Below are 18,621 nucleotides of genomic sequence, written 5' to 3'. Positions count from 1 at the left end.
TCAATAACTGGAACGCTTTCTCTTGTTCATCCTTCCATTCAAATTTCTTCCCTTTATGCGTTAATGTAGTCAAGGGTTTTGCTATTCTGGAAAAGTCTTGGATGAACCTTCTGTAGTAACCAGCTAGTCCTAAAAACTGGCGTATGTGTTTCGGAGTTTTCGGGGTTTCCCACTTTTCAACAGTTTCTATCTTTGCCGGATCCACCTTAATACATTCTTTGTTCACTATGTGACCGAGGAATTGAACTTCTTCCAACCAAAATGCACACTTTGAAAACTTAGCGTACAATTCTTCCTTCCTCAATAATTCTAACACCTTTCTCAAATGTTCACCGTGTTCTTAGTCATACTTTGAGTAAATAAGTATGTCATCAATGAAAACAATGACAAACTTGTCAAGGTATAGTCCACACACTCGGTTCATAAGGTCCATGAACACAGCTGGTGCATTAGTTAAACCAAATGGCATGACCATAAACTCGTAATGACCGTAACGTGTTCTGAAAGCAGTCTTTGGAATATCATCTTCTTTCACCCGCATTTGATGATACCCGGAACGTAAGTCAATCTTTGAATAAACAGACGAGCCTTGTAGTTGATCAAATAAGTCGTCGATTCTCGGTAGTGGGTAGCGGTTCTTGATGGTAAGTTTGTTCAACTCTCGGTAGTCGATACACAACCTGAATGTACCATCTTTCTTCTTGACAAACAAAACAGGAGCTCCCCACGGTGATGTGCTTGGTCGAATGAAACCACGCTCTAAAAGTTCTTGTAATTGGCTTTGCAGTTCTTTCATCTCGCTGGGTGCGAGTCTGTAAGGAGCACGAGCTATTGGTGCAGCTCCTGGTACAAGATCTATTTGAAATTCAACGGATCGATGTGGGGGTAATCCCGGTAATTCTTTCGGAAATACATCGGGAAATTCTTTTGCGACGGGAACATCATTGATGCTCTTTTCTTCAGTTTGTACTTTCTCGACGTGTGCTAGAACAGCATATCAACCTTTTCTTATTAGTTTTTGTGCCTTCAGGTTACTAATAAGATTTAACTTTGCGTTGCTCTTTTCTCCGTACACCATTAAGGGTTTTCCTTTTTCTCGTATAATGCGAATTGCATTTTTGTAACAAACGATCTCTGCTTTCACTTCTCTCAACCAGTCCATACCGATTATCACATCAAAACTCCCTAACTCTATTGGTATCAAGTCAATCTTAAATGTTTCGCTAACCAGTTTAATTTCTCGATTCCGACATATATTATCTGCTGAAATTAATTTACCACTTGCTAATTCGAGTAAAAATTTACTATCCAAAGGCATCAATGGGCAACTTAATTTAGCACAAAAATCTCTACTCATATAGCTTCTATCCACACCCGAATCAAATAAAACGTAAGCAGATTTATTGTCAATAAGAAACGTACCCGTAACAAGCTCCGGGTCTTCCTGTGCCTCTGCCGCATTAATATTGAAAACTCTTCCGCGGCCTTGTCCATTCGTGTTCTCCTGGTTCGGGCAATTTCTAATAATGTGGCCCGGTTTTCCACATTTATAAGAAACTACATTGGCATAACTTGCTCTGACACTACTTGCTCCGACACCATTTGTTCCTTTCGTTCTGTTATCCCCTGGTCCGTAGACCTCACACTTCGCCGCGCTATGACCATTTCTTTTACACTTGTTGCAAAATTTGGTGCAGAACCCCGAGTGATACTTTTCACACCTTTGGCATAGCTGCTACTGATTGTTGTTGTTATTGCGGTTGTTATTGTTGTTGGGATGATTGTTGTAGTTGCTGTTGTTGTTGTTGTTGTTGTTGTTGTTGTTGTTGTTGTTGTTGTTGGGCCGTTTGTTGTAGTTGCGATTGATGTTGCGATTGTAGGGATAATTGTTGCGATTATTATTGTAATTGATGTTGTTGTTGTATTGGTGATTCTTATCACCGTTTTCCTCCCACTTTCTTTTGACTTGCTTCACATTGGCCTTTTCAGCCGTCTGTTCTTTAATTCTTTCCTCAATCTGGTTCACTAGTTTGTGAGCCATTCTACATGCCTGTTGTATGGAGGCGGGCTCTTGTGAACTTATATCTTCTTGGATTCTTTCCGGTAATCCTTTCACAAACGCGTCGATCTTCTCTTCCTCATCTTCGAACGCTCCCGGACACAATAGGCACAATTCTGTGAATCGTCTTTCATACGTGGTAATATCAAATCCTTGGGTTCGTAACCCTCTAAGTTCTGTCTTGAGCTTATTGACCTCGGTTCTGGGACGGTACTTCTCGTTCATCAAATGCTTGAATGCTGACCACGGTAGTGCGTAAGCATCATCTTGTCCCACTTGCTCTAGATAGGTATTCCACCATGTTAACGCAGTACCTGTGAAGGTATGTGTAGCGTACTTTACTTTGTCCTCTTCAGTACACTTACTTATGGCAAACACCGATTCGACCTTCTCGGTCCACCGTTTCAATCCGATCGGTCCTTCGGTTCCATCAAATTCCAAAGGTTTGCAGGCAGTGAATTCTTTGTAGGTGCATCCTACACGATTTCCTGTACTGCTAGATCCAAGGTTATTGTTGGTATGTAGCGCAGCCTGTACTGCGGCTATGTTTGCAGCAAGAAAGGTACGAAATTCCTCTTCGCTCATATTCATGGTTTGTCGAGTAGTCGGTGCCATTTCCTTCAAATAGTCAAATGAAACAAGTTAATCATACAGAATATTAAGAGTAGTCAATAGTATCTCGTAGCATAATATGAACTCATTTATAAACGATTTTTCTTCATATTAGCGTTTATAAGTTTAAATTCGGGTAGTACCTACCCGTTAAGTTCATACTTAGTAGCTAATATACAATTCAACTACTACAATTCTATATGAAAAACTGATTATAATAATATTTCGCGTTCAAACTTTTTCACAATATTTTACAAACTTACAATACCGCTTATTTTACATATAACATGAAATATAGTACACAATAACTTTGATACAAGATAGTTGTGAAGATAATTCTAGCGAGTACGCAAGTCGTTCAGCAAAGGCAATAAAGACACGTAATTCATACGTCTAGAAACAAGTCATGCATTCTGGTTTTACTAGGACTACTTCCCATCCTTGGTCTTGTGGAACATAACCGTTATGGCCGTTGATAAGACAGCGTGTTATAACGTCATCAAAGGGACGAGGGTTACGTAATGTCCAACAGTCCCGTAACAATCTAAAAACCTTGTTTCTCACCCCAACTACTGAATCCGTCACTTGTGGGAACGTTTTGTTTAATATTTGTAGCCCGATGTTCTTGTTCTCACTTTGGTGAGAAGCGAACATTACTAACCCGTAAGCATAACATGCTTCTTTATGTTGCATGTTATTTTTCTAAATCACGAAGTCCTATATTCGGATATATTGAGTCAAAATAATTTCTTAACCCGTTGCATAAAATAGCATTTGGGTTCCCCGCAATATATGCGTCAAAGTAAACACATCGTAACTTATGGATTTCCCAATGTGATATCCCCCATCTTTCGAACGAAAGCCTTTTATAAACCAAGGCATTCTTGGAACGTTCTTCGAATGTCTTACAAACTGATCTCGCCTTAAATAGTTGTGCCGAGGAATTCTGACCGACTCTAGACAAGATTTCATCAATCATGTCTCTGGGTAGGTCTCTTAAAATATTGGGTTGTCTATCCATTTTGTGTTTTTATACTGTAAAATAGACAAGACTTAGATTCATAAAAAAAATACTTATTAATACAAGCAATTTTTACATATATCATAAAGCATAAGCACACTATATTACATATATTACACCACACGAATACAACTATCTTATTCCGACTCGCTCGTTTCTTCTTCTTCGGTTTTGGTTCGTTTTGCCAAGTTTCTAGGGATATATGATGTTCCCCTAATACGAGCCGTCGTTTTCCACATTGGTTTAGAAAAACCTGGTGGTTTAAAGGTTCTCGGGTTATTGTCACAACTTAAGAAATACGGGTGTTGACGATACATATAAAGTTCATCGGATTTGGAATCAAATTTCTCTATTTTTATGCCCTTTCCCTTATTGTTCTCTTTTGCCTTATTAAATTGTGTTGGGGTAATTTCTATAACATCATCGGAATCCTTGTCGGGATCTGATTCATCGGAGAATTGGTAATCCTCCCAATACTTTGCTTCCTTGGCGGAAACACCATTGACCATAATTAACTTTGGTCGGTTGGTTGAGGATTTTCTTCTACTTAACCGTTTTATTATTTCCCCCACTGGTTCTATTTCTTCTTCCGGTTCAGATTCTTCTTCCGGTTCCAATTCTTCTTCCGATTCCGACTCTTCTTCCGGTTCCTCTTCGGGAACTTGTGAAACAGTCCATGAATCATTCCAATTTATATTTGACTCTTCATTATTATTAGGTGAGTCAATGGGACTTGTTCTAGAGGTAGACATCTATCACATAATATCAAACACGTTAAGAGATTAATATATCACATAATATTCACATGTTAAAAATATATAGTTTCCAACAAAATTTGTTAAGCAATCATTTTTCAAGTAAACACGGTCGAAGTCCAGACTCACTAATGCATCCTAACAAACTCGATAAGACACACTAACGCAAAATTCTAGTTCTCTAAGACCAACGCTCGGATACCAACTGAAATGTCCCGTTCATATTGATTATAAACGTTCCATATTAATTGATTTTGTCGTGAGATTTTGACCTCTATATGAGACGTTTTTCAAAGACTGCATTCATTTTTAAAACAACCATAATCTTTATTTTATCTATAAAGGTTTAAAAAGTATTACGTAGATTATCAAATAATGATAATCTAAAATATACCGTTTACACACGACCATTACATAATGGTTTACAATAAGAATATATTACATCAAAAATAAGTTTCTTGAATGCAGTTTTTACATAATATCATACAAGCATGGACTCCAAATCTTGTCCTTATTTTAGTATGCAACAGCGGAAGCTCTTAATAATCACCTGAGAATAAACATGCTTAAAACGTCAACAAAAATGTTGGTGAGTTATAGGTTTAACCTATATATTATCAAATCATAATAATAGACCACAAGATTTCATATTTCAATACACATCCCATACATAGAGATAAAAATCATTCATATGGTGAACACCTGGTAACCGACATTAACAAGATGCATATATAAGAATATCCCCATCATTCAGGGACACCCTTCGGATATGATATAAATTTCGAAGTATTAAAGCATCCTGTACTTTGGATGGGGTTTGTTAGGCCCAATAGATCTATCTTTAGGATTCGCGTCAATTAGGGTATCTGTTCCCTAATTCTTAGATTACCAGACTTAATAAAAAGGGGCATATTTAATTTCGATAATTCAACCATAGAATGTAGTTTCACGTACTTGTGTCTATTTTGTAAATCATTTATAAAACCTGCATGTATTCTCATCCCAAAAATATTAGATTTTAAAAGTGGGACTATAAATCACTTTCACAGATTTTTACTTCGTCGGGAAGTAAGACTTGGCCACTGGTTGATTCACGAACCTATAATAATATATACATATATATCAAAGTATGTTCAAAATATATTTACAACACTTTTAATATATTTTGATGTTTTAAGTTTATTAAGTCAGCTGTCCTCGTTAGTAACCTACAACTAGTTGTCCACAGTTAGATGTACAGAAATAAATCGATAAATATTATCTTGAATCAATCCACGACCCAGTGTATACGTATCTCAGTATTGATCACAACTCAAACTATATATATTTTGGAATCAACCTCAACCCTGTATAGCTAACTCCAACATTCACATATAGAGTGTCTATGGTTGTTCCGAAATATATATAGATGTGTCGACATGATAGGTCAAAACATTGTATACGTGTTTATGGTATCTCAAGATTACATAATATACAATACAAGTTGATTAAGTTATGGTTGGAATAGATTTGCTACCAATTTTCACGTAGCTAAAATGAGAAAAATTAACCAATCTTGTTTTACCCATAACTTCTTCATTTTAAATCCGTTTTGAGTGAACCAAATTGCTATGGTTTCATATTGAACTCTATTTTATGAATATAAACATAAAAATTATAGGTTTATAGTTGGAAAAATAAGTTTTAAGTCATTTTTGTAAAGGTAGTCATTTCAGTCGAAAGAACGACGTCTAGATGACCATTTTAGAAAACATACTTCCACTTTGAGTTTGACCATAATTTTTTGATATAGTTTCATGTTCATAATAAAAATCATTTTCCCAGAATAACAACTTTTAAATCAAAGTTTATCATAGTTTTTAATTAACTAACCCAAAACAGCCCGCGGTGTTACTACGACGGCGTAAATCCGGTTTTACGATGTTTTTCGTGTTTCCAGGTTTTAAATCATTAAGTTAGCGTATCATATAGATATAGAACATGTGTTTAGTTGATTTTAAAAGTCACGTTAGAAGGATTAACTTTTATTTGCGAACAAGTTTAGAATTAACTAAACTATGTTCTAGTGATTACAAGTTTAAACCTTCGAATAAGATAGCTTTATATGTATGAATCAAATGATGTTATGAATATCATTACTACCTTAAGTTCCTTGGATAAACCTACTGAAAAAGAGAAAAATGGATCTAGCTTCAACGGATCCTTGGATGGCTCGAAGTTCTTGAAGCAGAATCATGACACGAAAACAAGTTCAAGTAAGATCATCACTTGAAATAAGATTGTTATAGTTATAGAAATTGAACCAAAGTTTGAATATGATTATTATCTTGTATTAGAATGATAACCTACTGTAAGAAACAAATATTTCTTGAGGTTGGATGATCACCTTACAAGATTGGAAGTGAGCTAGCAAACTTGAAAGTATTCTTGATTTTATGAAACTAGAACTTGTAGAATTTATGAAGAACACTTAGAACTTGAAGATATAACTTGAGAGAGATCAATTAGATGAAGAAAATTGAAGAATGAAAGTGTTTGTAGGTGTTTTTGGTCGTTGGTGTATGGATTAGATATAAAGGATATGTAATTTTGTTTTCATGTAAATAAGTCATGAATGATTACTCATATTTTTGTAATTTTATGAGATATTTCATGTTAGTTGCCAAATGATGGTTCCCACATGTGTTAGGTGACTCACATGGGCTGATAAGAGCTGATCATTGGAGTGTATATACCAATAGTACATACATCTAAAAGCTGTGTATTGTACGAGTACGAATACGGGTGCATACGAGTAGAATTGTTGATGAAACTGAACGAGGATGTAATTGTAAGCATTTTTGTTAAGTAGAAGTATTTTGATAAGTGTCTTGAAGTCTTTCAAAAGTGTATGAATACATATTAAAACACTACATGTATATACATTTTAACTGGGTCGTTAAGTCATCGTTAGTCGTTACATGTAAATGTTGTTTTGAAACTTTTAGGTTAACGATCTTGTTGAATGTTGTTAACCTATTGTTGATTATAACAAATGAGATGTTAAATTGTTATATTATCATGATATCATGATATATAATATATCTTAGTATGATATATATACAGTTAAATGTCGTTACAACGATAATCGTTACATATATGTCTCGTTTCGAAATCATTAAGTTAGTAGTCTTATTTTTACATATGTATTTCATTATTAATACACTTAATAATATATTTACTTATCATTTAACATAATTAACCAAGTGTATCAATATCTTAATATGATTCATATGTACCTAGTAAGACGTTGTTATAGCGATAATCGTTATATATATCGTTTTCGAGTTTCTTAAATTAATAGTCTCATTTTTATGTATATAACTCATTGTTAAAATACCTAATGAGATACATACTTATAATAAAATTATGTTAACTATATATATAACCATATATATGTCATCGTATAGTTTTTACAACTTTTAACGTTCGTGAATCACCGGTCAACTTGGGTGGTCAATTGTCTATATGAAACCTATTTCAATTAATCAAGTCTTAACAAGTTTGATTGCTTAACATGTTGGAAACACTTAATCATGTAAATAACAATTTCATTTAATATATATATATAAAAACATGGAAAAGTTCGGGTCACTACATCCACCATGCTATGCAACCACCGTTCTTACGATTGACACCAGATTTGGTTCAGGTGACTTAATGAATTCCGGTGAATTCTTAGGATTTTACGTTCAATGGTAATGAACCCATTAAAAATGGGTTTTCAGAAAACAAATCGGTTTGTAATTTGATCAAAATATTTTCTCGTTCAAGCTCGAGTTTAGATATCATCGAATTCCATGAGTTTGTAATTCTCAATCTTTAAGGTCAATCTCAAGGATTGAGTAATATCAGACTTAAAAGCTGATTTTTGATCTTTAAGGAGATTATCCTTTCTGGAGATCTGATTCATTAGTCTTATAAGCTAATTTGCATGGTGCCCCCCCATTGTACGAGACAGATTCTCTCATGGTTAGGATAAGTCTGACCACTTGGCGACAATGGTTAGGATAAGTCTGACCACTTGGCGACCATGTTTGATGATGAGGTCCGTGGATTTCCATCTGATTTTCGAGAAAACTTTTCAAGGTTTTTCGTAAACTCTACAACTGGTTTAGACGACAACTTCCTGACCTGAATCAAGAAGCACGTGTCTTTTTCTCGGAAGACTTTACTTCCTTTTAAATCAAGTGGCACATTTTTTTCAAATATATTATAAGAAATCGGGTAAAACTGATAAAATCTTTCAAAACAAAAGTATCTTTAATTATTTGTACAAAGATATGTGATATGTGATTTAAATAACTTGGTAAACATTTTCCACACTTGGCTTTTATTTTTCTTTCTTTGCCTTGTTATTCTCCTATATTCCATTTTAAATGAATTCTAACATTTTGGGGTGTTTCTCAATTTATGTCCTTTACGAGGTAACAATAATTTCGGTGTCAACACCTAGTTTTATCGTTCATAAATATGTATAAACATGATTTTGAATTCATTTATTTGAAAATTTTTTAAAATTTTTACTAGAAGTGGGTAGTCAGTATATAAGACTAGGGATGTTCTTTATTATCAGAGAGCACTAGATTCTAATACAACTACTACGTTACTAGTAAAGTTTAACGGTGGCTATTAAACCAAGTGTATAAGTCAAAAAATTTTAAAACCGAAAGAATTTAATCCCTTCCCACACTTAATATCTTGCAATGCCCTCATTTGCAAGAAATAAGTAACAATTTAAATTATTGAGGGTGATTAGCGTAGAAAAATGATTAAATTTTACCAAGATTTTCAAACATATTGTTGTTTGTATTGAATGATAAATGGTGCACTTCATTTGTTCATTCCGTCTGTTGTTACATCACACTTGTTTTTCGTTTTGTCGTCAAAATTAATAGCTTTTGCTGAACTTAACGCCAGTCTTTGAAAGTGCGCTGTTTTACCCTGTTTTGTACATGAGATAAACTACAAACATATATATATACATATTTTTGAAGTTGGGTATATCACCCCACATTCAAAAATTATTAAAATGTAATAATAAAAGTTTGAAAATTATAAAAACTATTATAGTATCAAAAGAAGTATTAAAAGTATAAAATTACAAGTTATAAAATAAATAAAAATAGGCATAAAAGAAAATTGGGGTTGATGAGGATGGTGCCAGTAGGGATTCCATTCATAGCCGTAAGTGCTGTAGAATGCTTGATCTGGGTCATATGTAGGGTACGGTGGTCGGGTCTGTGTAGTCCAGGGAGGAAATATGGGCATTTGAGTAGGAATGTAGTTTGTATTTATGTATGCACAATGACTTATGATTTGGTTTTGATGATACTGTCAATCTTGAAATGCTCGTTGTCTAGCCATTTCATACTCATGTTGAGCCATAAAAATTTGCATTTCTGTCATCTGATTCCCCCCTCCCATATTACCTTGCTGTTGATCTCTTTCGACCTGTGGATGATTGCCATCATATGGTGCTGCAGCGTTATGTCGTTTCTTTAAAACCTTAGCACCATGATATACTTTCAAACCAATTGTATCACGGGGTTCTGGTGCTGCAATTATTAATCCCCCCTAACTTCTATCGACACCGAGATACTCAACAATTAAAGTAACAAAGATACCACCTCCTATTATACTATTAGGCCGTATACCCCTAACCATAGCCGATAAATAATAACCCACACAATAAGGTATACTCACATCGTTATGTGGGTCTCGAATACACATGAGATAAAATAAATCATTTTCATTTGCTTTCTCTTTGTTCCTACCTCTCTGTGTAATCGAGTTTACTAAGAACCTATGGATTACTCTTAGCTCAGCTCTATCAATATCAGTATAAGAGTAATATTCCCCACGAAATCGGTTATGGCTAGTTATTCTACTCCATATTCCATTCATATCAAAATTTTCATCAACCCTCCTACCATTAACTATCAACCTTTGCCAATCAGTAGATGCTAGTTCCTCAAGCGTATATATACACAAAGCCTGAGCCATATCTAGTAAAGACATATGGCGCATCACACCTCCTAATAAAAATCTAATAAAACTTCGACCGGGTAAGGTAGCTACCCGATCATTTATTTCAACACTACATAATAATTCCACACACCATTCTCTATATACATGCCTACGTATATTGAATAAACGTTCCCAATCATTAAAAGTAGAATTACCATACCTTTGTGTAAGTAATTCTCTGATTGGATCGGCCAATCCCACTGTTTCTAACGGTTCCCAATCTATTACCCTGGGTACTTCAACATCATTAGACTGAAGGGTGTGTAAGTTCCTTTGATATTTTAGATATTCTATCCAAAATCTGTCAAACCTCAAGTTTGGGTGTAAATCTGCCTCATGGATATTTGAAAATGAAATGACTTGATGAGGTGTATTTTGTCTGTATTGGTCATTAATAACCTGTTCGTCTGCATTCTCAGGAGGAGCATTGCGAGCCTGAAATGCGGATGAAGATTCACCCCTTTCAGTCTGCAAAACACATTAAACACAATTTTTGTGCATCCAAATATGCATTAGTATTAGCAGAAACATAAATCAAAACAATCATAATGACATGTTTAATCCATATCAAACTTTATACGCATTTTCACAATATTAACAATTCTACACTTTTACAAATAAACATATATGAAAATGTATACAATGTTCCTTAGCATTCATCTTCTAAATCATGTAAAAAATAATCATTATAGCAATTAAACGAGTTCCAAATGGCATTCATATCAATTAAATCGAGTTCATGCATTTTTGACTCAAAAAGCCCACTTTAATACTCAAAAATCATGTTTAGGATCAAAGTTTTGATCATTTAGCAACCTAAACATGTTACACTACTTAATTAAGCATGAACCATCAATAAAATTCTTCCATAACCCGTTTATATCAAAAAGCCCCAATTTTGCTCAAGAATACAAACCCTAGATTACTCAAAATTTGAAGTTTAAGGCTTCTAATCATGTTAAATTGCATCAATCTAGGTTATACAAGCATAATATACAAACAATTTAGGTACAATTAAACTAGAAATGATCAAAATCAAATTAGGTATAATTTTGCTCAAGAACACTAAAAATTCGAATTAAAGAGTGTTTGGATGTAGAAATTACCGATTTCCTTGAAAAACTTCTTGGCAAGTATCTCCTCATCGTGATTTTAGCAAGAAATTTGATGATTAAAGGTGAAAAATCGTGATTTTGAGAGGGTTTTTGGGTATTTTTCACAGAAAATTATGTTTGTGTGTGTTTGAGGACTGGTCAGTCGACCAGTTATTCTGGTTTGGAATTTTGGAACTCCGCGAGTGCGGATGTGGGACCACACAAAACTTCGCGAGTGCGAATTTATTTTTTTTTAATATAATATTTAACTTATAAAACAAATAATTAAAAATTTGTTTCTTTCTAGAATGAGGGCATTTCGATAAATTGACCTAGTCCGTCCCTCGACAAAATTTTAAAATTTGTCATTTTAAAGCGATTGTTTTAAAAGCAAAGATTTTTGGGTTTTTTTAAATGTTTTTGGCATACTTTAAATCAATAAGATTAAAAATAATGATAATAAAATTTCTCGTCCCGCCCTCGGGTAAAGCAATTTCGGTTCAACGACCTAGTCTTCAACTCACGACGAATTTTAGAAATCATATTTTTAACTTAATGAAATAAAGTAAATTTTTGTTTTTAAATTCACACCAAACTTAAATTTAAAATGCATAAGATTTCATATAAAATATTATTAATATTTATATACATTAGTTTTACAAACATATATTAAAAATATTAGTTTTAAAATATTTACAAACTTAAATATATTGGTTTTAAAAATTTACAATATTAATTTTAAAAACATGATAAAAATAAAATTAAAAATCTTTTTGGTCTTTTATCCCACTTTAATCAATCAAATATTAACAAAAATATACGTCTCTCTTTTGGGTAAAGTAATTTCGGCTATATTACCTAGTTTTACTCCTGACGAATTTCTGAAATATTTTGGATTGATTGATTAAAGATATTTATACATTATGAATAAACGGTAAATTTCGCAGTGATGAATTAAATTTTTGTATGATATCAATAATTTCGATTTCGCGTACCTAATTTTATTGAATATCAATTTAATACTATATAGCGAACGATTCAGCGTTTATTATCAAAAGGTTAAAAGCAATAAAATAAAAATAAAAAAATAAAAACTATACATACCTACCTGTGAGATAGAATTCTCAGAGACCTGCTTTAGCCGACTCATAGGAGAGTCGTGTGATTTGGTTTTCCATAGCTACATAAGCGTAACCTCAATTTTTCAATAACTTTTTTTTCTAAACATATGAACGGTCCTTCTCTGCATAGAGTAACAAATTCGGTATTTGAATATGTTTGATTGTTCGAACATTTACCTTCGTGTGACCAGTTTCCGCATTTATGACATCTTTCAAGGTGTCGTGCTCTTCTTTTTATTGCGGATTTTGATTTTCCTTTACCAAAATGTATCTTATGATGATTCTTCCCGAGTTCTTTCCTTACTTCGTCCATTTTGCCTCTTATGAATGATACCAGCTCACTCGGAAAAGTGTTATTATTACGTTTAGTAATCATAGCGTGTAGTAGTAGACCATGGTTCAGATCAAAGGAATTCTTCATCTCGTAAAACCTAAAAGAAATAAAAATTCAGAATGGAGGGAGAAGACTAGTTCTTTAGGGTCTGCTAGGGAAAGACCATTCGGATTCCATTTTCGAGAACTATACGAAAACAGAAAATCTAACTCTAACAGAAATATATATATTATCCTTAAAAAGACTTGATTCTCCCCAAACTTAGTTAGCTGTGGTGTTGAAATTGTGATTAACTTCATTGTCAACTTCCATTGGACCATGTATGTAATGTTTAACTCTGTGACCTTTAACTTTAAATTCAATCCCATTTGAATTTATCAACTCTACTGTTCCGTACGAGAAAACTCTTTAGACTATGAATGGTCCAGAGCATCTTGATTTCAATTTTCCAGGAAATAGCTTGAATCGTGAATTGAAAAGAAGAACTCTATCTCCTTCTTTAAATTCTTTTGAACTTCCGATTCTTTTATCATGTCATTTGTTTGTTCTTTCTTTATAGATTAACGAATTTTCATATGCTTCATGTCTTAATTCTTCTAATTCGTTTAATTGACTTAACCGTAGACGTCCGGCTTCATGCAAATCAAGTTTACATGTCTTCAAAGTCCAAAATGCTTTGTGCTAAATTTCTACTGGAAGATGACATGCTTTTCTGTAAACAAGTTTAAAAGGTGTGGTTCCAATTGGAGTTTTATAAGCGGTTCTAAAAGCCCAGAGTGCATCCTCCAATTTCATGGACCATTCCTTCTGATTTGATCCTACGGTTTTCTCTAGAATACATTTTAAAGCTCGGTTGGTATTTTCAACTTGTCCACTTGTTTGTGGATGATAAGCGGTTGAGATTTTATGAGTCACTCCATATCTTTTGAGAACTTTCTCAAGTTGATTATTACAAAAATGAGTACCTCGATCACTTATTAAAGCTTTCGGTGTTCCGAACCTTGCAAAAAGACGTTTTAAGAAGTTGACTACAACTCGTGCATCGTTAGTTGGGAGAGCTTGTGCTTCCGCCCATTTAGATACATAATCAATGGCAACGAGAATGTAGAGATTATTATGAGATTTTGGAAATGGACCCATAAAGTCAATACCCCAAACGTCAAATACTTCACATACTTGAATGACATTTTGTGGCATTTCATTACGTTGACTTATTTTTCCGGCCCTTTGACAAGCATCACAGGATTTACAGAGAAGGTGTGCGTCTTTAAAAATTGTAGGCCAATAAAATCCAGCGTCATTAACTTTTCTTGCTGTAAGTTGAGGCCCATAATGCCCTCCTGTTGGTCCTGTGTGACAATGGTTTAAGATTTAACTAGCTTCATCCCCGAATACGCATCGGCGTATTATTCCATCGGGACAACTTTTAAACAAATGTGGATCTTCCCAAAAATAGTGTTTTATATCACTAAAGAATTTCTTTCGTTTTTGGTACGACAACCCTTTTTCAAAGAATCCACATACTAAGTAGTTTGCATAGTCTGCAAACCATGAAATTTTATTATAATCGATCTTCAAAAGATATTCATCATGAAAGTTACCTTGTATAGCTGATTCATTTAGAACTTCTAATTCAGGATTTTCAAGACGAAAAAGATGATCAGCTGCGAGATTTTCTGCTCCCTTTTTTCTCGAATTTCAATATCGAATTCTTGTAAGAGTAAGATCCAACGGATTAATCGTGGTTTGGCATCTTGTTTCGAAAATAGATATCTAAGAGCAGAATGATCAGTATAGACCACTGTTTTAGCTAGAACGAGATATGAACGAAATTTGTCAAAAGCAAAGACAATAGCGAGGAGTTCTTTTTTAGTAGTTGTGTAATTTGTTTGTGCTCCTTGTAACATCTTACTAGCGTAATATATAGGTTGAAATCGTTTTTCAATCCTTTGTCCTAAAACGGCTCCCATTGTAAAATCACTTGCATCGCACATGAGTTCAAATGGTAGATTCCAATTTGGAGTTATCATGATCGGCGCATTAGTGAGTTTTTCTTTAAGAATATTAAAAGATTTGATGCATTCATCTGAAAAGATGAATGGAGCATCCTTTTCTAGGAGTTTGTTCATAGGAGTGGCAATTTTAGAAAAGTCTTTTATGAAACGTCGGTAAAAACCGGCATGCCCTAGAAAACTCCTAACTCCTCTAACATTGGTGGGATGTGGAAGTTTAGTAATTACATCTACTTTAGCTCTATCCACTTCAATTCCTTCCTTTGAAATTTTATGACCAAGAACGATGCCTTCTCTAACCATGAAATGGCATTTCTCCCAATTAAGAACTAGATTTGATTGCTCGCATCTAATAAGCATTCGTTCAAGATTAACTAGACGTGTTTCAAAAGTATCACCGAAGACTGAAAAGTCATCCATGAAAACTTCCATGCATTCTTCTATCATGTCGTGAAAAATCGCCATCATGCACTTTTGAAAGGTTGCAGGGACGTTGCAAAGTCCAAATGGCATGCGTTTGTAAGCAAAAGTACCATAAGGGCACGTGAATGTAGTTTTCTCTTGGTCCTCGGGTGCGATTGAAATTTGAAAGTATCCGGAGAAACCGTCAAGAAAACAATAGTAACTATTCCCCGCTAACCTTTCCAACATTTGATCAATGAAAGGTAAGGGAAAGTGATCTTTTCTGGTGGCGTCATTTAATTTTCTATAATCAATACAGACACGCCATCCTGTTACAGTCCTAGTAGGAATAAGCTCATTTTTTTCATTTGTGATGACAGTCATGCCACCCTTCTTAGGTACGCATTGAACTGGGCTTACCCATGGACTATCAGAGATTGGATAAATTAAACCTGCATCTAGCAGTTTAATAATTTCTTTCTTAACAACATCTTGCATATTAGGATTTAGTCTTCGTTGGCGTTGCACATATGTTTTATGACCTTCTTCCATAAGGATTTTATGTGTGCAATACGAAGGACTTATGCCTTTAATGTCATGAATCTTCCATGCAATAGCTGGTTTATGAGCTTTTAGCACAGAAATGAGTTAAGATTTTTCATTTTCCGTAAGAGAAGATGATATTATTACAGGTAATTCAGTTTCACCATGTAAATAAGCGTATTCCAAATGGTTTGGAAGTGGTTTAACTCTAATGTCAGTGGTTCTTCTATCGATGATTTGTATCGATATCTGTCTTCCTCTTTTAGCATTTGAAGTTCTTCTGTTGTTGGATCGTATTCATTAGCCATAAGTGTAGCTAACATTTCAGCTTCATCAATTGGTTCAGTTCCTTCTCCTATAGAACATTCTCCTGTTTCTTGTAATTCTGGAAATTCTTGTAAAAATTCTGCATGTGAATCTATAGTTTGAATGTAATAACATGTATCATCTGCAGATTGCGGTTGTTGCATGGCTCTATCAACAAAAAAGGTAACACTCTCGTCCTCTATACTTAGGGTCAGTTTCTTACCAAACACGTCTATTATTGCTTTAGCCGTGTTTAAGAATGGTCTTCCTAATATAAGAGGAACTCGAGAATCTTCTTCCATGTCCAGAATAATAAAATCTACAGGAATTACTAAAGTACCAACTTTAACTAACATGTTTTCCATTATCCCTCTAGGATATTTTACTGATCGATCGGCTAGTTGTATGCTTATTGTTGTTGGTTTCAATTCTCCAAGGTCTAGTTTAGCGTATAGTGAATACGACATTAAATTTATACTAGCACCTAAGTCTGCCAATGCTTCTATTGAACTAAGAATACCCAAAAAACATGGAATTGTGAAACTTCCTGGATCTGATAATTTTTCTGGTAGTTTATTCAACAGCACTGCAGAGCAATTAGCATTCATAGTAATAGCTGAAAGTTCTTCCATTTTCTTTCTATTTGTGATTAGATCTTTCAAGAATTTAGCATATCTAGGCATTCCTGAAATCACATCAATGAAAAGAAGATTGACATTTATTTGTTTAAACATATCCAAGAATTTGGATTGCTCTGCTTCAAGTCTTTCTTTTCTCTTGTTCAGGCTGTGGTGCCTGTGTAGTAGGAGTAGAGTCATTAGAAATTACAGGTATTTCAGGTGGTTTAAGTGTAATACCACTTCTCGTGGTAATGGCTTTAGTTGTTTCATTCTGGGGGTTAGCATATCCCGGTTTTCTATCACCTATCAACCTTGCTAGGTTGCTTACTTCTTGTTCCAGATTTTGAATAGAATCTTGTTGATTTCTAAATGCTTGAGCATTTTGTTCATTAGTTTGTTTCTGAGATGTGAAAAACTGCGTTTGAGATTCAACTAGCATCGACATCATGTCTTCCAAATTTGGTTTTTTATCATCGGTTTGTGGTGGTTTATTTTGAAAAATAGGTCTTTGCTGGTTGTAAGTATTGTTAGATACTTGTTGATTGCTAGGACCTTGTTGGTTGTTGTATGGAACATTTCGGTTATAATTCTGATTGTAGTTTGGTCTTGACGGTTGATAATTACTTTGATAATTATTTTCAGGCCTTTGGTTCATGTATGAAACATTCTCTCTTGGTTCCATTGTTTGTTCAATACTGAGACAATCTTTTGTCAAATGTGGTCATCCACACTGCTCACAACTAATTCGTATTGCATGAATATCTTTAGTCATCTTTTCTATTCGTCTCTCGAAAGCATCTAACTTTGCGAAAATGGAATCAAAGTCATGGCTACAATCGGCTCTAGCTGCTTTAGATGATCTAACGATGTCTTTTTCTTGGTGCCACTCATGTGAGTGGGAAGCAGTGTTATCAATAATTTTGTAAGCTTCAGTTGCGATTTTCTTCATAATGGAACCACCAGCTGCTATGTCGATGTCTTTTCGTGTAGTAATGTCGCATCCTTGGTAGAATATTTGTACTATTTGATAAGTGTCTAAACCATGTTGAGGACATCCTCTCAACAACTTTCTAAATCTTGTCCACGCCTCATATAAAGTTTCATTTGGCTTTTGCGTGAACGTAACAATTTTTCCTTGAAGTCTCACGGCTTTAGATGCCGGAAAGAATTGTTTAAGAAATTTTTCAACTAAAACATCCCATGTATCAATCGCCCCTTCAGGTAACGATTCTAACCAATCTTTGGCTTCTCCCTTTAAAGTCCAGGGAAATAACATGAGATAAATCTGTTCATCCTCAACTTCTCTAATTTTGAATAGAGTACAAATCCTATTAAAGGTACGAAGATGTTCATTTGAATCTTCCTTCGGTGCACCACTAAATTGGCATTGATTAGTTACCATGTGTAGGATTTGTCCTTTGATTTCATAATCTGGTGCATTAATGTCTGGTTGAGTAATGGCATGACCTTGGCCAGTGCGTTTAGCCCTCATTCGATCTTCCATACTTAGAGGTTCTGGATTTTCCATGATTGAATTTGTTGAATCTGAATCACTAGAGGATTCTGACTTAATGGTTTCTTCCTCGACAATCTCTGGATGAGTGATTTGTGATTCAGGAGGAATAATTAGTGGTTCAGGATCTCTGAATTGTCCCTGAATATCCTCCGGATTC

Source organism: Rutidosis leptorrhynchoides, chromosome 6 (genome assembly GCF_046630445.1).
Source record: "Rutidosis leptorrhynchoides isolate AG116_Rl617_1_P2 chromosome 6, CSIRO_AGI_Rlap_v1, whole genome shotgun sequence".
NCBI classification, from domain to species: Eukaryota; Viridiplantae; Streptophyta; class Magnoliopsida; order Asterales; family Asteraceae; genus Rutidosis; species Rutidosis leptorrhynchoides.
The sequence above is the reverse complement of the archived record's forward strand: the minus strand, read 5'-3'. Positions refer to the sequence as shown.